Below are 19,604 nucleotides of genomic sequence, written 5' to 3' on the forward strand. Positions count from 1 at the left end.
TCTTTCCAGTTACAAGACATGCATCAAATTGTTTTTCAAACAGACTAGACGGCTCAGGGGACAGGTAAAGGGTTACAGAGCCTTTCATCTTGACATGCTGGTTTGAATCAAATCTGGGTCTGTAGTGACTGAAAGTTACTACTGATGGTTGCTTAGTAGCCTAGGAGAAATGTGCTAATGGTCTCAGTCTATTTATACATCATGAAAACCATAACCTCAACTGCAACTAATTGATCATCATGAAGGAGTTTGAGGCATCACAGACTTAAGGGTCATCAAGACCACACTATCTTCTCACCTCTAAAACTGGCCCCTACAGGTAAAACTTAAAGTGCACTGGTCAGATAGAGAAAAAATAAAACTGCCTTTACAGAAAGGAGTTCAGTCTCTAGTGCTATTTAGATATATATTTTAGATATATATATATAATTTAACTTTCAAAATACTTTAAAATCTCATGTCAGAATTCTCTGTTTGTATTTGGAAAAGAAAAGGTCAAACAACAGGGATATTTTAAATATCCTATATTTACTCCTGGGGGAATTCTGCACCAAAAAATTTAAAATTCTGCAAATTTTATTGGTAAATAAATAAATGTGGAGGCTCCAGCATGACCGTGGGGAGCACAGGCCACTGACTGCACACAGGTGGGAAATCGCCCTGCAGCCCTCACCCCGGGACATGTACTCAATGGTGAGGCTGCACCCGACCCTGACATAACGCAAGGGCCAGACCTGCCCCAGAAACACCCTGGGGCTCTGCCCCTCTGTGCCAAGCACACCAGATGTTGACAGGCAGGCTCAGCCCAGCAGGATCCAGGTGTGGAGGGGCGTAGAGTGGGGAAATCCAGGTGTAGGGCAATAAGGGTTCTATGTGGGGCAATCTGGCTGCGGGCAGCTGGTCTGGGTATGGGGGAGATCTGGATAAACAGGGGCTCATTGGGAGAGGGGTTCCAAGTGGAGAGGCAATGGGACTTTGTGGGGGGGGGGGTCCAGGTGAAGGTGGTTGAGGCTCAGCAAGGGGTGTCCGGTTATGGAGAGTTCAGCGTGGGGGTGTTTCTGGGTGCTGGCGTGATGGGGTGCAGGTCCAGGTGCTGCTTGGTAGGGCTCAGTGGGGTGGTGGTCTATGTCTGGGGAGCTAGTCAGGTGCAGGTGGGGTAGGGCTTGTTGGGATGGGGGTTCAAGTGTGGTGATGCAGTCCGGGTGCAGGAGTGGGGTCCAGATGCAGGGAGGTGGGGCTTGGCCAGGGTGTCTGGGTGCAAGAGGGTGAGGCTTATTGCGGTGTAGGTTCAGGTTTAGGGGCCTCAGTTGGGGAGGGAGGTCTGGGTGCAGGTGGTGAGGCTTCGTGGGGCAATCTGGGTATGAGGCGGGTCCAGATGCATGGGCATTGGGCAGACAGAGGAGCAGCTCCCCATACAGTGACCTCTCCCCCCACGGCTGAGGAGCAATGGGGGCAGGAAGGAGGAGGCATGCAGATATTCCTGCAGCTAGAGAGGTTTCTGGACTTGGGTCTGACCCAGCCCTGGCCGCTCCTTGCAGGTGAAGAGGAAGTCCCATCCTCCTCACCCCTGCCAGGAATAGCAGCTAAGCCTGGCACAGGGTAGAAGCCACTGGCTGGTGCGTCCCCAGCTCCCCCTCACTGATTTACCTCTCCGCTGGCTGCTGCAGATGCCTGAAACAATGCACCTGCGCTGCTGGGGAGCAGTGTATGACCAGTTTTGTAGATTCCCTTTGCTTCCCCCATCAGAAAGTGATTTTTCTGCAGGGAAGCAAAGAAATCTGTGGGAGACATGAATTCTGCGCACATGCAAGTGGCATACTATTCCTCCAGGAGTATTACTATGTAAGACTGGAGGTTGGTTGAAAACTAGCTAGCAGATCAGGGCCGCCCGGGGGGGGAGGGGGGGGCAAGTGGGGCAATTTGCCACAGGGGCCCCCACAAAAATGGCTAAGGCTCCCTCCCTGGCCCCGGCCCGATACCACCTCCACCCCTCTCCCGGAGCCTCAGCACATCCACGAGCATCCCTGGACAGCGCCTGAGCTCCTCCCCACTCAGAGCCACGTGGTACGGGGGCGGGGCTGTGAGCTCCAGGGGAAGGGGCCCCCGAAATTGCTTTGAGAACCACTCATTTAACCCCTCTGAAGCCTCAGGGAACGCAGGGAGGGGGGGGGTCTCCCTTGGTAGGGTTGGGAAGGAGGTAGGCGGTGTAGGATATTGCTCTTCTCATGTGATCCCTCCCCCAGTGGCTAATTTTAAATGAATCTCCCTATGGCATTGAAATTAAACATAGACTGTAATTTGGCATTTGAGAAGTGAAAGGGATGGTAGCCCTAATGGAAAAGCTAACAGCTTGGCTATTCTGCAAGCCTCAAACTGCTGAATGAACTTTAGGGTAGGGAAGGCTGTGCCTCCCAAACAGCCTGGCCCTGCCCCTTATCCAACCCCCACCCACTTCTTGCCCCCCCACTGCCCGCCGCCCTCAGAATCCCCGACCCATCCTGCTCCTTGTCCCCTCACTGTCCCCCAGAGACCCCCCACCCACCTCAGGACCCCATCCCTGCTCCCTGTCCCCTGACTGCCCCAACCCCTATCCATCCACACACTGAGTCCTGACAGATCCCCAGAACGCCCATGATCCAACCCCCCCGTTCCCTGTCCGCTGACCACCACCCCCCAACCTCTGCCCCCTCCCTGTCCCCAGGACTCCCTGCCCCTTATCGAACCCCCCTGACCCCAGCCCGTTCCCCCTGGTTTCCCCCTCACCCAGAGCCTTAGCGCTCCGCATCCAGGAGTGTCCCTGAACAGCGCTGCAGCGTGGCTCCGGTGGAGCCTGAGCTCCCCACTCAGAGCCACGTAGTAAGGGTGGCGGGGCTGTGAGCTCCAGCGGGGCCTGAGCGCCCTCTGCTCGGCCTGGAACTCGCAGCCCCACCCCCTTACCACGCAGCTGAGTGGGAAGGAGCTTAGGCCCCACCAGAGCCACGCTGCAGTGCTGTCCAGGGACGCTTCTGCATGCGCAGAGGCTCCGAGAGAGGGGCGGAGGAGGGATCAAGCCAGGGCCAGGGAGGGAGCCTCAGCCATTCTCGTGGGGGCCCCTGCAGAGCTCGGGGCAAATTGCCCCACTTGCCCCCCCTCTGGGTGGCCCTGCTTGCTGACTCATAAGGTGTATCCCCTAGTTCCTTTGAGTGAGTTCATTGTACAGTTGATGACCCTTGATGGGCCATCGAACAGGTTAGGCAGTGCTGGTGCCAGTCAGTTTGGAGGTGTCATCCAGATTCACAGAACAAGTTTGAAATAGAGATATTCCCTACAAATCTATAAATCATAATACATATGTGATACAAACATATAAACAAGATTATCGTACTGGAAAAATCATAACATTTTCCCTGACACACGGAATATCCAGCATGATTTATTGCAATTTTATAACATTGATAATAATATCACAAAGTGTTCCACATATTCCACACAGTATAACACTGTTTTACTCACAGGAGAAGAGAGAGCAATGAAAAGTTGGTATCTTTGCCTGCTAACTTGGGACTGAGCTGGGCACAATCTTTACATTTAAGCACTGTAAGGAAAAATATACGCATACACTTACCTCAGGTTCTTGCCCCTTCATCAGGCTCATCCGTGCTCAGCTGGTGGGACTGACTAGACCTGTGATACTCAGACCTCAATGGTTCAAGGAGCCAAACTAGCGATCCACATTACCCAAAAGAGCCACAGAAGTACGAATTCATTGTTTCATTTACTATTTTTATATTCTATGTTCAACCTTTTCTTAATGCCCACATTTCCACAGCTGGTTTATCGCTGTGCCTACATAGCTTATTTTTCCTACAGGCCCAGGAGATCCAACACCTCCTGTCTACTCCAGCCAGGAGTGCATCTAGTACATGGAGCATGCATAGTCAATTGGGCAGCTGCACACAACAGGGGAGAGCTACTAGGTGAACTCGTCAAGGTGCGCAATCAGGAAAACACATTTTAAAATACTCAGGATTTTTAAAAGGCAGAGAGTGACTTCCAGTCTACATGGACTAGAGGGTCAACAATCCTCTGGAATGTGAACTGATAAAAGCATTGGTTTTAACCCATAATGCTCAAAATTATTTAGGGATTGGTAACTTGAGGGAATGGTTCTTTCACTTGCTATCACAGCTGCAATCAATGGAAGTGCTTCAGTTTTCTCAATTTGTATCTACCAGACCCCAGATTTGTTAACCTTTGAAGCGTGCCCAGATTACTATTTTTTAGGCAATTAGGAACCAAAAGGGTTGAGTGGGTGTATAGAATATGAGATTATTGTTGCTGCTTTTGTTGGATGGCTGACTTCATTTGATCATAGTAGTATCACAGAATTTTTTTGATAATGATGATTTTATATCATACACAGAAGTTACATGATGTTTTACAAGACAGATCAAACCCATTCCCCTTTCTCTATTGGACATGTATATCTGATATCAGTTTTCACTGTCAATGAATATCAATATACAAAGGGGGTGCACAATTCATGGCTTCTGTAGGCTGAGCTTATTGCAAATACCAGGGACTCCATGCATCCCTCCATTCCTCCACACAAGCTCCCTGTGTGCCATGCTCCTATGACTCTCTATTTCAGGGACTTTCTCAACTTCTCCCAATTTTCCCTTGGCATGGGTTCTTTGCTCCCTCCCTCCTTCCTTATCAGGGTCCTCCATTCTCTCCCCCCTGCCAGGGGCTCTGGGTCCACCTGCATTCCTTCTCCCCATCCCCCAATGGCAGGGGCTCCATGCACTCTCTCCAACCTTCCCCATTCCAGAGTCCACCAATCTCACCACCATCACCAGGTGTTCTATGCAGCCCGATGCCCTCCATACCAGGATTCCCCATTTACCCAGCCAGGAGTTGTGTGCGTCCCTCCCCCACTCTCCACATCATGCCAGGGGCTCTAGTCCTCTAGCTTTCCCCCTCCCCCCTCCCACAGCAGAATCCCCCATTCACCCCACCAAACAATGGGCTCTGTTTTCCCCCCCATTCCCTTCCCCCACAGCAGAAACCTCTGTTCTCCCCATCCTGTCAGGAACTCTGTGCGACTCTTCCTCCACACCAGCAAAGTGCCTTTCTTCCTAACAGATTGAAAGGGAGGGCTGAACATATGATGCCCTCTCCCCCTCACCAGAAGCAGACTTTTAGGAGGTAGGAATGAAAGAAGCCATCTCTCTCCTCTTCTCTCCCTCTGGCTACCCCTGCTGTCTGAGTATCCTACCCCTGGCTCCCAGGAGAGAAAACAACTATTTGTCTTCTGTCATTCATGGTGTCAATACGTTAAACTGTACTGGAGAGATGAGCAAGGACACTGTTGTGCTGCGAGGTGTTAATGGATGCCTTTGACAGATGAATCACCATTTGCCTCTTTAGATGTTATGATTGTCCCCAAAATCATTAGTAATCTGACCAATGATGCTTAAAACTTTCCCTGAAATTTTGGAATTGATTGGATGTGACAGTAAAAGTTACCATATTACATAAACAAAGAAATACCAGTGAGGTCAGCCAACAATGCATTGTTTTCCAGATGATCTTGTTAAGTTCTGCTGGAATTATTGTTTAAATATTAACTTAAAATATAACTTACAAGAATTTTGCAGTGTGAATTTTAAAGCATGGTTCTATTCTAAAAAACAAAGAAAAAATGGCATCTTTTTACTTATCCCCTCTCTCCATATTGTGTATTTGTTCTCAGTGTTCGTGAAGGATGACAGATGAGACAGGACAGGACAAGAAGTGATGAACACATTAACACCTAGGCTCATGTTCAGTTACTTCCTGTCTGTATTCAAAGTCATACCTACTTACATGTCAGCAAGTTTTACAGCTACAGTTAGCATGGCAAAGCCAACACAACTAAGAGACTGAGCTCAATTCTATCTTTTGTTCATATCAACAAAATAATTTCTTTAAATTCAAATTGCTCTTGTGCAAATCAAGTAAAGACAATGGCAGACTTGCCAACTCTCGTGGTTTTCAGCCCTTTCTACTTGTAGAACTGATAAATGAAATTGTTTTTAATTGTTCACTTTATTAATGTAACTTCTGTTCATCATTCACTACACTTGCCTACACTGTAACTTCTGTTCCATATTGTAATTCAAACCCCATTTTAAAACACTCACTCCATTTTGTAAAAGCTTCCTCCAACCTTCATTTTTGCAAACCCTGCTGTAATCTTATTAGTTTAGTTTAGATGTGTGAATGAGGTATGTATGAATGACGGAATCAATCTCCAGCCCCAGGCTGTCCTGATGAGATAAAGTTCAAAATACCAACGGCTGAAGACCTAGACAACAGCCCTAAACAAAGTAAGAAGCGTCCATCCTAAAAAGAAAAGGACAACAGAAGGAAGATCAAAGCCAGGTTCAAGGCTGAAAGTCACACTTGCAATTGATGGGTGATCAATCTAAACCCAGAGGCAGCATGACACAGCAAGACCTATAGACTTTGAATCCAAACTAAAAGCCTATAAAAAAGAAGGGTGAGATGAGAGACTCTGGGTAACATTCTGCTGCCAACATGGAAGGACATCAGTGCCTGCCCAACAGAGATCCAGCTTGTCCTTGTGCCTGGCTTTCCTGGCCAGTTAGCCGCCACAAGCTACGAACGCAAGCTACAAAATCAAGCTATGAACTTAAGCTATCTTCAGGACTGGTAACTATGCAGCAGCTGCAGAACATCTGATGGATGTGTGTGTGTGTGTGTGTAGGTATTAGGTATTAGGTATAATGTGTGTGTATAAGTATTAAGATATTAGTTATAAATCAAATTATCATCATAATAAATGTGGCATCTTTCTCTTGTTCCCTTTAATAACCCCCCTGCAAGCAGGTCTCCTTCCCCGCGGTTTGCTCTCGCGTTCCCCGAACCCCCCTGCAAGCCGCCCAACAGCGCTGCAGTGTGGCCACATCTAACACCACTTGCAGCGCTGGTTGCTGTAAGTGTGGCCACTCTGCAGCGCTGGCCCTATACAGCTGTACTAATACAGCTGTAACAACCAGCGCTGCAAAATTGTAGATGTAGACATACCCTTAGTCATATAGAAATAAGAGAATAAACTGTGTTGTATTATGAAACAACAAAAGGGCAAAAGTTTTTTCAATTTTCTTGACTTCCCTCATAACTGAGATTATACAAATTTGGATTTCCCACACACTTTCCCCAGAGATAATAATAAAGCATATGTTCTAACAGTTTGTGCCTAAATTATATGAAATTATAATCCACAGTTTTTTGTAATAGGATGTTATGTATGCATTTAGATTAGATAAATATCACCAGGATCTTCAACGTAAATTAACAGGATTGCACAGGAGCAACTAATGGCCTACATTTAGTTTGCAGAACCTTTATCACGGAGAAAACACAAAAAGAAAAGAATCCACCTTAATTCTCAGAGCCCAGTTGAGTTTGTAGTACTCGAAGTTAAGGGGAAAAGAATTTTTTTTAAACTTTGAAACTGAGCATATTTGATATGAGAGAGAGAGAGACAGACAGACAGACAGACAGACAGACAGACAGACAGACACACACATGCACAGAGGATGCCATAATGCCATTTGTATAGTCACTTCACAGGTTTGATTTACACTTGCTTAAAAAGTTAGGTCGGCATAGCTATGACAAAACATGCACCCGCAACCAACACAGCTATGATGACCTAATCCCAGTGGAGATGCAGCTATGTCAGCAGAAGAATGCTTCCATCAATGTAGCAAATTTTGTTCAGGAATGTAGTGTTCATATGCCAATGGAAAAACCCTTCTGTGCATGCAGGCTGCACCTACGCTACAGGATTATGCCAGAGTAGTTATGCTAGTATAATCTCTGTAGTGCAGACATACCCTCAGAGGCAAAACTTATTCACATGTACTTAACTTAGGGCATGGCTAGACTTGCAGATGTAGAGCGCTGTGAGTTAAACCAGCTCTCGAAGACCACAGCAGGGAAAGCGCTGCAGTGTGTTCATACTATCAGCTGCAAGCGCACTGGCGTGGCCACATTTGTGGCACTTGCAGAGGCATTGGGAGCGATGCATTATGGGCAGCTATCCCACAGAGTACCTCTTCCCATTCTGGTGCTGTGGCTTGTGGGAAAGGGTCATGAGGAAGCGGGTCATTCTGGGTCCTGTCCCAATGACCTGTGATGCATTGCTTTGCATCCCAGCAATCCCTGTGCATCCATCCACATTTGGTGCCACTTTTAAACATTTTTTGTACTGCACACTGTCTTCCCTTTCGATCTGTGGGAATGGATTCCGAACTGCTGAGGAATATGCTGATGGGTCTTGTCAGCACGTCATGAATTGCAGTCGAGTTACTCCGTAAGATACAAACTGACAGTGAGGAGTCCGACGATGATATTGACTCGCATAATGCATATGATACGAGATTGCTTGTGGCATTCACAAACATGCTCACCACTGTGGAACGCCGCTTTTGGGCTCAGGAAACAAGCATTGAGTGGTGGATCACATTGTCATGCAAGTCTGGGATGATGAGCAGCGGCTGCAGAACTTTCAGATGAGAAAAGCTACTTTCATGGGAGTGTGCGCTGAGCTTGCCTCCATCCTGCGGCGCAAGGATGACCTCCTGAGGTCCCTTACAACTCTGATATTCTATGATTCTATGACATGAGATTGAGAGCTGCCCTATCGGTGGAGAAGCGGGTGGCTATTGCAATCTGGAAGCTGGCAACTCCAGACAGCTACCGATCGTTCGCTAACCAGTTTGGAGTGGGAAAGTCAATCCATTGGAATCGTATTGATGCAAGATTGCAGGGCCATTAATCGCATCCTGCTCAGAAGAACAGTGACTCTAGGTAACGTGCAGGACATTGTGGCTGGCTTTGCCTAACTGCAGAGGAGCGATAGATGGGACGCATATTCCAGTTCTGGCACCAGCTCACCTAGCCACTGAGTACATTAATCACAAGGGGTATTTCTCTATGGTTCTCCAGGCACTTATGGATCACCATAGGCATTTCATTGACATTAACGCAGGCTGGTTCGGAAAGGCGCGTGACACATGCATCTTTCAGAACACAGGCCTGTTCAGGAATCTGCAAGCTGGGACTTTCTTCCCAGACCAGAAGATCACCATAGGGGAAGTTGAAATGCCCATTGTGATCCTTGGAGACCCCACTTACCCGTTAATGCCGTGGCTCAAAAAACCCTACACAGGGGGCCTTGACAGTAGCAAGGAGTGGTTCAACGACAGGCTGAGTCAGTGCAGAATGACTGTGGAGTGTGCTTTTGGCTGTTTATAGGACTGCTGGTGTTGTCTGTATGGGAAGCTGGACCTGGACAATGACAACATCCCCATGGTTATATCCGTGTGCTGTACCCTCCGTAACATTTGTGAAGGCTTCACAAAGATTCAGTCAGGCATGGACCTCACAGATTCAACACCTGGATGCTGAATTTGAACAGCCAGAGAGCAGGGCTATTAGAGGGGCCCAGCGCATGGCTGAAAGGATTAGGGATGCCCTGAGGGAGCAATCTGAGGCTGAAAGCCACCAGTAATGTTTGGTGCCCTGCACGGGAGTGAAGTGCAGTGGTTCCAATGTAAGTAGGAATCTGTGTTTGCTACGTATGATGCACTGACTTGCAGTGCCTGTTGCTTTCCTGGGCTATGGTATCTTTTACTTAATGCAATAATAAAGAATGTTTTCAAAGCCAAAAAATTCATGTATTGAAAAGAAAATTCATTTACTGAAAAGAAACACAACTGCTTGGGAAACAGAAAGGGCATGACACATCTATGCTGTGTGGGATGAGGAAAGGTGGTGGGGAGGGGAATGGGACAATCATAGATTTGCGTATGTCCTGTTACCATACTCAGTCTTCCTGTCTGGAGTGCCCTGCAATGAGTACTGTACTTCTGGATGGCTAAAATGCACGGTGATGGGGGTTGAGTGCAGTGGGTAAGGGTCGTATTTTGCAGGGCTTGGTGATGAAGCTACAGGTGTTGGAGGCAGCTGGTCACAATAAGAACTCTGATGTTGGGGAAAGTGGGTTGGTGGTGACATGGGGGAAAGACATAAGGAAAAGAGTTTTGGGACAAGGAATGCAGGGTGGGGGAGGAGACACGGCACGGAAGTGCTCAGAGTCTGTGTTGCTACGAGTGCCTGTATTGAGTCCACTTGGCGCTCCATGATACTTAGCAGCCGCTCCACGCTTTGGTGTCAGCGATCCGCATTCTGTTGGCAGACTCTCCTTTCACTCTCCCTCCACTCCTGAACTTTTTGATTTTCACTAAGGGACTGCTGCATGACTTCATGCAGTATGTCCTCTTTGCTTCTTTGTGGATGCTTCCTGATTCTTTGGAGTCTTTTGGCTGTCGATAACAAGGACGGCTCGGATCTCAAGGTTGCATCTGTAAAAAGCAACACTTAACAGAGGCGCATTGTTCACATCAGACAGAGCAATGATTCAGCCAAACTTAAAGACAAATACAGTGTACACAATAGCAGAAATTGCCCGTCCCAAAGCAAGTGCACAGAACCCACAGAAGCCTCAAAATTTTAAGCAAGCACAAGGATAAGGGGGACTGATTGTTTCACAGCCATACTGTCCTCTGGGATTCTGTGCCTTGGGGAGAGCCAACAGCTGCAGGGGGCTCCTATACTGAACAGTGTCCCCACAGGATGAATTCATCCTGGAAGGTATCTCGCTGCTGAGGGTGACCTGGAAAGCAAGGGAGGGTTTTCTACTACAATGCGCCTTCCACTCTGACCCATATGCAGCTTGCCTGTGTGCAACAATGATCCCCCTACCCATGACGGCACAGTGGCGTGGACATGTTAGCCTTACTGAGACAAAGAGCACAGCAGCTCTGCCAAGGAACCTGCGCAAGCGGATTGCCCAGTTTCTGCACGAGACCTTTGAAGACATCACTGAGGCCAATTACTACAATGTGAGAGAGCACATCGACGCCCTATTCCGCATCTAGGCATGCGTGCAGCTTTAACCCTTCTTGCCCCAAGAGTCCGCACCGAACAACTTCCTTCCCAAAATAAAAGCCGCTTACCGGGCACCTCCTTTGCTGTTTCTTCTTCCCCCAAGCTCTGTCTGCTGAGACTGGCTATCTTCCTCCTGGCTTGAAAACAGCTCCTGGCTGCAAGCATCTAGGGATGCCGGCCTGTCCCCCTCTTCCTCACCAGCCTCGCTCCCGCTTTCCTCCTCCTCCTGCCTTGTTGAACTAGGCTCTGAAGTGTCCATGGTGGTCTTCCGAGTGGAAGTGGGGTCGCTGCCAGTATTGCATCCAGCACTTTGTAGAAATGGCAGGTCACAGGGTCAGCACCAGAGCAGCAGTCTGCCTCGTGGGCTTTGCAGTAGGCATTCCACAGTTCCTTCACTTTAACCATGCACTGCAGTGCATCCCGGTCATGGCACCTTTCCATCATGTCCCTTGATATCTGCCCAAAAGTACTGTAATTCCTACGGCTGGAGCGCCACTAGGACCAGACAGCTTCCTCCCCCCAAACGCTGACGAGGTCCAGCACCTCGCCATTGCTCCATACTGGGGATCACCTGGCGCATGGAGGCATGGTCACCTGGGAAGATTCGCTGAGAGCACTCCACTCCTTGCTCAGCAAACAGGAAGGAGATTTTCAAAATGCCCAGAGACTTTAAAGGGTGGGTCTGATGGTTGGTCACCTGAGGGCAGGGAAAGTAGAGTTCAAAGTGATGACCAAAGTGGTTAGAATAGGCATTGTGGGACACTTCTGGAGGCTGATCAGCGCACATTAATAGACCAGGGCGTCTACACTGGCACTGTGGCATTCCAGCTGGGATGCAGCAAGCATTATGTTTCTCGTGGAGGTGGATTACCAGGAGTGCTCCAGTCACTGAATCTGGGCACTCCATGTGCCTTGCCAGTGTTGATGCGTCATGAGCTAGGGCATCCGGGGCTGCTTTAATGCACTCTAACTCTCAAGTGTAGCCAAGCCCTTAATGAGATTACTCACAGTGCTTAGTTAAGCATGTGTGTAAGTCTTTATAAGATTGGGGCTTTTAACTTGCAGACCAAAGAATCTATGCCTAAACACGTCTTTTCATAAGGTATAATATTCTACTTTATTGCAAATCATAAAAAAACATATAATTTACCTAAAGGCACACTGTCCTCTCTTTGTTAACATAATACTGTTGAAATTAATGGGAGTTTTATATACTTACAGTGGAGACACCCTAGAACAGCGTTTCTCAAATGCGGCCACCGTGGCTATATGCAGCCACCAGAGGCTTTTCTTGCAGCCACAGCCTCCTGGGCTGTGATGGGGAGGGGAGGGCAAAGTAGAGCCCCACTCCCCCTATATGTTGCTCCTGGATGCTGGGGCCAGCAGCAGGGGTTGGACTCTGCCCCTTCTGGAGACACCTGGGGCACAATGCTGGAGGAGTAGGCAGCCAATGAGTTCCCCACCTTCCCAGGCGTGGTGGACCTCAGACTTTGGGCTTCACCCCTGAGGTGGTGGGGCAGCAGGCTCTGCTTGTGGGGCTTCGGGCTCCAGCCCTGGGCTCTGGTTGCACCGTGGCAGGCCCCAGACTCTGGCCACATGGCTTCAGGCTCCATCCCTGGACCCTGTCCTCCAGTCATGGAGCTTCAGGCTCTGGTCGCAGGACTTCAGGCTCCAGTCCTCCACCCTCCATCTGCCCTGGCCCCCACTGCCTTCCCCATCCTTCCATCCAGGGCTTAATTTGTCCCCAGGCTTGCCAGGGCTGAGTAAATCTGCTGTGAAAAGGGACACTTGTCTGTTTGTAATATCACTTTTCACAACAGACTTACTAGCTAGCAATAAATACATTACAATGATTTGGACATGTATATGTGCATATTTACTTGTTTTTCCTAACGCTAGTCAAGTATTTTAGGAAAAAAGCGTGAGAGTGGCCACCAAAAAGAATGGTGCACTCTGAGCAAACTAAAAAGTTTGTCCTGAGAACCCCTGCACTAGAACTTGACAGGCTCCAAATCAAGTAAGAGAATACTGATTTTCTAGAAAGCATGAGGCTCTGAGCCTGTAAACACTTAAGGGCATGTGTAACTTTAGTCACATGAGTAGTCTTATAAACTTCAACAGGACGACTCAAGTGAGCAAGGTTCTGCAAACAATGAAGTATGTGCATGACTGGGAGCTTAATTTACCAAATTCTGCATTTGGAACCATTTATATTGGTGCTAATAGTTAAACTTGCACTAGAGGACAAGATAGATACCTGAAAGAATTCAGCAAGACAGTTTTAATAAAGTATTTCCCACAAAAAGGTCTCAAGAATAATTTATCAAAATGAAGGGGGGAAAAAAGATATTCGCGTTTAACTATTAGAAAGGAATTCAGGGCACTCACATTCTTAAGACGATATATATGGCCTGCTTCATTTGTCCAAGTGTTGAAGAGTGATAATCCAATATAATTAGTTACAACGTAGACACAATATTTATGCTAAGGAGATCATAAGGTCAGCAGATGCTATTTAACCTCAACTAGTCAATCTAAAGAAATACAGCTACAATATGAGCAGAGGCAGGAGAGAGATTTTATTTGTGCTAGACTTCTGTAGACAGTAATCTATTTGAATTTTGTATAGGCATTTTCATAAAGATGTGAAGTACCCACAGTGCTAGAGAGGATTTAATACATCTAAATAAATATATACACACACACACCCATTAAAAAGGTAAGTCTAAATAAGTCTCTATTATTTGGTATTTATTATCTCAGATTAATTTTTCTATTAGGAAATTAGGGTTTAAAATTAAACCTCCAAATGAATATATAACATCTACTGAAGCATTTTCAAGATCCAAAAACCAGCACTCTTCTGTTCAGGTGTTTTTCCTGTTGTTGTTGCTGCTACTACCCTTTGATTTTACACAATTATATCATCATCATCATCATCATCCAACACCAATGCAACATCAAATACTATATTTTCAAGTTGATTATTCTGTCAAATCGATTATACAATTATCTGTTTATCCTGAGCAGCTCTTTTGTACTTCAAGTCAAGACCTGAGAAACTAAAGACTCAACTGATCATTAGAAGATTTTAATATTCCATTAAATTGTCAACTAAATAAAAAAATCTAAATATAATTAAAGTCCTTATTTTAACTTCTGTAATTAGTTTCTTCTAATTCCAAAGATTGCTCTGTACTGTATAATATAGTAATTCAAACTTTAGAACATAATTAAACTTAAAAAAATTGATACAAGATTGCAAATACTGGCAACTGAAAATATTTCTAACAAACACTAGTCATCTATGTCTCAGCACAGATGAGCGCCTCAGCATACTTAAGATGTTTGTAACTGATCAAATGCACACTCTGGAATGTTACCAGGCTTGCAAAACTATTTTTGTAGACATTTATAAATATAAAAATTAAAATATTAATCCAAAGAAAGTAGTTACATACAGAAAAAAAAAACTACTTGTGTCTGAAGGCAAGTGATTACGGTAAAAGAAAAAAAGCCCTTTCTGTCCTCCTTTGTTTGCTTTCTTTTTGCTACACTCAGAGGATAAATGGGAACAGCCTGAGAGGGACTACAAAAAAAAGAAGGAGCTTTGTTTAGAGCAGAGACAGCATTCAGATTTATGGCACCATGACAGGACCTTTGTAGAGCAGCAATTGGACCTTGCTCAGCTCTCAGTCTTATTAATATAAGAAAAATAAATCTTATAACATGTCTCAGGACATGTCTACAAATTTTAACAGAGGCATAACATTTCCGCCTCTGAAGATGCAAGAGAGGAAAGGGTACTTTCTTAAAAATCAAACATGCCACTGCTATCCAAACCAACCTCACAAGTAAAAGAAAGGATAGACTACATCTCTGACAAACCAGTGGGGGTGAGGGGGGGAGGGAGAGAAAGCATATTTCAGAGTTAAGGGATCTCTAATGAGAGAAAGCCAGGCTACTAGTCCCATATGTTTAAATCTAGTGTTTCAACTAACTTTACCGGCTTCTGGAGAAAAAAGCAATGGAAGCCAGGGTCTAAGGCAGGGGTCGGCAACATACGGCACGCGTGACAAAAGGTGGCATGCGTGCCACTTTTTGATGACACGTGAGGTGAGCTGAGTCTGGTCCCACTCAGCACCCGCTGCTGGCCTGGAGGAAGGAACCTCAGGCTGGCAGCAGGCTGAGACCCCAGCTGGCAGGAGCCAGCGGCCGAAACCCCAGAGTGGGGCGGGCTGAGCGCCGCTCTGGGGTTCCCGCTGCTAGCCTCTTGCCAGCGGGGGTCTTGCCGCCGGTGCCACTCAGCGCCTGCTGCTGGCCTGGGTGAAGGAACCCCAGGCTGGCAGTGGGCTGAGACCCTGGCTGGCAGGAGCTTGCGGCTGAAACCCCAGAGTGAGGGTGGCCTGACCCACTCAACCCACCCCCAAAACCCCAGAGCTGGGCGGGCTGACCCGCTCAACCCACCGCCGCTCTGGGGTTCCGGCTGCTCGCCCCTTGCCAGCCGGGGTTGCTTCTGCAGCCCCACTCACCTTGCTTCCAGTTGGAGTTCCAGCGCAGGCCCCCTGCCAGACAGGGTCCAGGCCTCTGGCTCTGCTCAGCCCTACCAGCCGCCAGCTCCACTCACCTCAGCTGCCAATCTGGGGTTCCAGCCGGTTAACGACTGATCACTCAGAAGCCTGTGTGCAGTTTAAAGTATCCAAATACATGCTACCAGACATTGGAAAACTCAGCAAGGAAAAGCAAGGGCAAGGATCACATTAAACTAATAAGATCTGCATTTTAATTTAATTTTAAATAAAGCTTCTGAAACATTTTGAAAACCTTGTTTACTTTACATATAACAGTAGTTCGGTTATATATTATAGACTTATAGAGAGACCTTCTAAAAAACGTTAAAATGTATTACTGGTATGTGAAGCCTTAAATTAGAGTGTATACACGATGACTTGACACACCGCTGCTGAATGGTTGCTGACCCCTGGTTTAAGGCATATATGGCTATATGGATTTAAGTTCATCTATATATCACAGTGGTATCCAAGTACAAGCATCTTGACTTGCACCTGGAAATAAACAGGAATATAGTCGGGGTGAAAGTAGGCTGGTACGGTGTACCGGTAAGCGGCCGCCAGTACTGGCCTGTACACAGCCGACGTTAAAGCGCTGCCCCTCCCTTCTCTACCCCGCCATCGGCAGTTGGAGGCCCAAGCCCTTTTAAAATCGCCAATGGAGCCTCAGGCAGCACAGGCCAGGCAGCACGAATGGGCTGGCTAGGGGAGATTGATCACCAGCCCCGTCCCTTCCACCTGAGGCCCCACCCCTCCCATCTTCTGTGTTACTTTCACCCTTGAATATAGTGCATGTTCCCTGCAGCCAATACCCCTTAAGAGGTAAGCAGGCATATTCTCCATGAGCTCTAGCTTTCAAGTGATCTTCAGCTATAACCCAACATGGGTTGCGCTGCAATACACCAATCTAGAAATCAAAAAAGCATGGATATCTCTGTGGTGAGGTCTGCCCCTGAAAAGTTTCACACATTTCTAGACAAGCAGAGATTTAAAAAACAAAACAAAACAAAAAACAAAAACAAAAAAAAAGGCTCAGCAACTGCCACCTACTGACAAATTCTCGGAGTAGACAAATGTCCAAGAACACTGCCAAATTGCAAACCTCTTGAAGAAGGATGGAAAAAACACCTTTATAATAATGGTGGAAGCAACCACTTCTGCACTCCCTTTAAATTCCTTCCCCTAACATCTGACTTGCTGAGACTGAGGCTATGTCTGCGCTACAGCAGCAGCACTGCAGCTACACTGCTATAGCATAGACATTTGCTACAGCAATAGATGGGTTTTTTCTGATGCTGTTGTAAATCAATTCCCTCAAGAGGCAGTAACTAGGTTAATGGAAGAATTCTTCTGACAACCTAGTGGTGCCTATACCAGGGCTTAGGTTGGCTTAATTTAGGGGTGTGGATTTTTCAGACCCCCGAGAGATGTAGCCAGGTTAACCTAAGTTTTAGATGTAGGTCAGGCCACAGCTTCAGCTTGTTCACTGTCATACAAGCCTCAGTTGCAGCTTGGCACTAGGAAAGCCTAAGGATATTGAACAACCTTATCTTGTTTTCATTACACCTCTATGTATGTGTCATCTGCATTCCAGTAAGATAACTACCCAAATCATGCCACTATCTTCTCTAAAAGTCTCACAGTGTTGAACCAGAGGGATAATAAATTTTGTGGAACTCCACCGCACAAGAGACCACTCAAGCAGCTGAACAACTGCCCAAACTTCTTAAAGAACAGAACCAGTTTAGAATGGTATTGTGTAACCAAACTAGGAAAACTGCATGGTCAAGAATTTCAAAGGCTGCTGACAGCTCTATACAGAACATCATGGACACTATTTCCTGTTGCCAACAGAATATGATGAAAATAAGGCCTGGTCTCTGGAGTGACAACTCTCAGGCTTCTTCTTACTTGGTATCAGAGAAAGAATGGCACTGAGAGTCAGACTTAGAACTGTGGTCCTTTCTTCCATTGACTGCTCCAATGGCATCTGAGACAGTCTTTGATACATTAGAGGACAAATGAATTCTCTTCATTCCAGCAGACTCCAGAGTGAGACCTCTTGTGGATGGCTCATCTGCAGAAGGAGCAGGAATTTCTTCTCTCAGGAGAGCTTCAGAGTCTGATGTGCCTCTCATGGACCTCTCCATTAAAAATAGCTTCAATTATGCCTCTCTGGCTTTTTGAATGAATTTTGAAAAGGATTTGCAAACCACACATTTTGCAACGATATGGATTTCCCCCAAACAAAGACATTTAACATGCCTAACATTTAAAGGCATTGCTCCATCATCATATGGACAGGTTTTAAAACCTTATGATTTTGATTCAAACACAAGGCCGATAGGATTACTGAGTCCTGATACCAGGGCTAACTAATTTTACTCCCCACACACCCACCACACTGGGCTGAACAAAATATCAAAAGACAAAAATAACTAGGAGTACACTCTAGATAGGACAGTAGCTAAGAGGACCCTGAGTTTTGCTGACTCACTGCCATGGGCATGAAGAAGAAACTGAATGGCAACTGGGGTTGCTGTGCCCTTTATGCCTTCTGAAAGAGAAGTGCAAGGGCATACAGGATGTATGCACAGCCCCAATGGATACTGCTGCTTAAAAACATTTTAAACTCTTGTGTATAGGGTGCATAGCCAGAATGAGGGTGAGCCTGGTGTGCAGATACCTGAGGAGCACAAGAACAAGAGGGCATTCAACAGCAATACAAGCTAAGAATTTTTTTACATAATATGTGAAACTGCAGGAGTCACTCACTGCTGCAGGAAATGGTGAGGCAAAGAAATTAATATTCAAAATGGGATTAGACATATATGGATATCAATATCCAAAGTTGCCATAATTAAGAATAATAATTTTGTGTAAGAGATTAAGTGTCATGCTTTTAGTTTAAACCAATCTCTACCTATTAGCAATCAGGGTGAAACCTAATATTGGTGCAGATTACATCATATGTGACTACTGCAGAGTTCTTACACCTCTCTCTTAAGCATATAGTGCTGGTGACTGTTGGGGACAGGATGCTGGATTTCAGGTTTGATTCAGTATGGCAATACCTATGTTTGTGTTTGAGGGAACCTGCCATTGTATCCTCCTGCAAGGAGATATTAACCAGCCACTAAGGAACCCACTAATTGCCTGTTATCATGCAGCCTGAGCCTGTAATACACAGAAGGTCAAACTAGATGATCACAACAGTATCTTTTGAGCTTAAGTTTTATGAATGGTCGCAACAGCAATGTAATACTGCCACATTGCACATGGGAACTGACTGCTTTATGGAAAGCATAGATGGTACTAGAGGATGCTCAAAAGACATTGACACTTATATAGCAGCAGCTACTGCCATGTTCTGGGCCCTTCAATGGCCTCCGTGGGGACAATGTGACATCAAACTTGCTACAAATCTGTAGAACCATAGCTACACCAGCTCTATTATATGGCAGTGACGGGTGCTAAAGAAGGCTGAAGTGCAGTGGTTTGACATTTTTGATTCTCATCATTTTTGTCAACTGCTCCATATTAAAGGGCAGGACAAGATCGGAAATTACGATATTTTTAGCTGAACCCAACAAACTGTCTCCATCAGGACTGGTTCAGTTTAGGGGTTTTCCTGGTATCTGTTATTAGGATGGAAGACCAACAGATTACAAAGCATATTTACCAAGGCACACCATTACATAGCCGGTGATCACACAGTTACAAAAAGCTCTGGTAGTACAATAAGATCACCAGTGATGGTCATAAACTGAATATCCACCCAGACCACCTTAAGGACCTTGCCAGAGACTGATCCGGGTGGCACTCAATCTGCAAGGAACCTATGGGCTTCTCTACATTTAAAATGCTATAGCAGCACACAGGGCCGGCTCTAGACACCAGCGTTCCAAGCATGTGCTTGGGGCGGCCCTTTTCAAGGGGTGGCATTCCAACCCCTTGAGGGTGGGACTTTTCAAGGGGTGGCCTTTTTCTTTTTTTTTTTTTGCTTGGGGTAGCAAAAAACCTGGAGCC

At 46.4% G+C, this 19,604-nt stretch overlaps 1 protein-coding gene across 3 annotated transcripts in view; it reads right to left on the reverse strand.

Annotated features, from left to right (window-relative positions):
* Positions 1 to 19,604, reverse strand: part of KLHL5 (kelch like family member 5) — a 145,120-nt gene that overhangs the window by 89,675 nt on the left and 35,841 nt on the right. The gene's annotated exons all lie outside the window — the stretch shown is intronic.

This window comes from Gopherus flavomarginatus, chromosome 3, assembly GCF_025201925.1.
Source record: "Gopherus flavomarginatus isolate rGopFla2 chromosome 3, rGopFla2.mat.asm, whole genome shotgun sequence".
NCBI lineage: Eukaryota > Metazoa > Chordata > Testudines > Testudinidae > Gopherus > Gopherus flavomarginatus.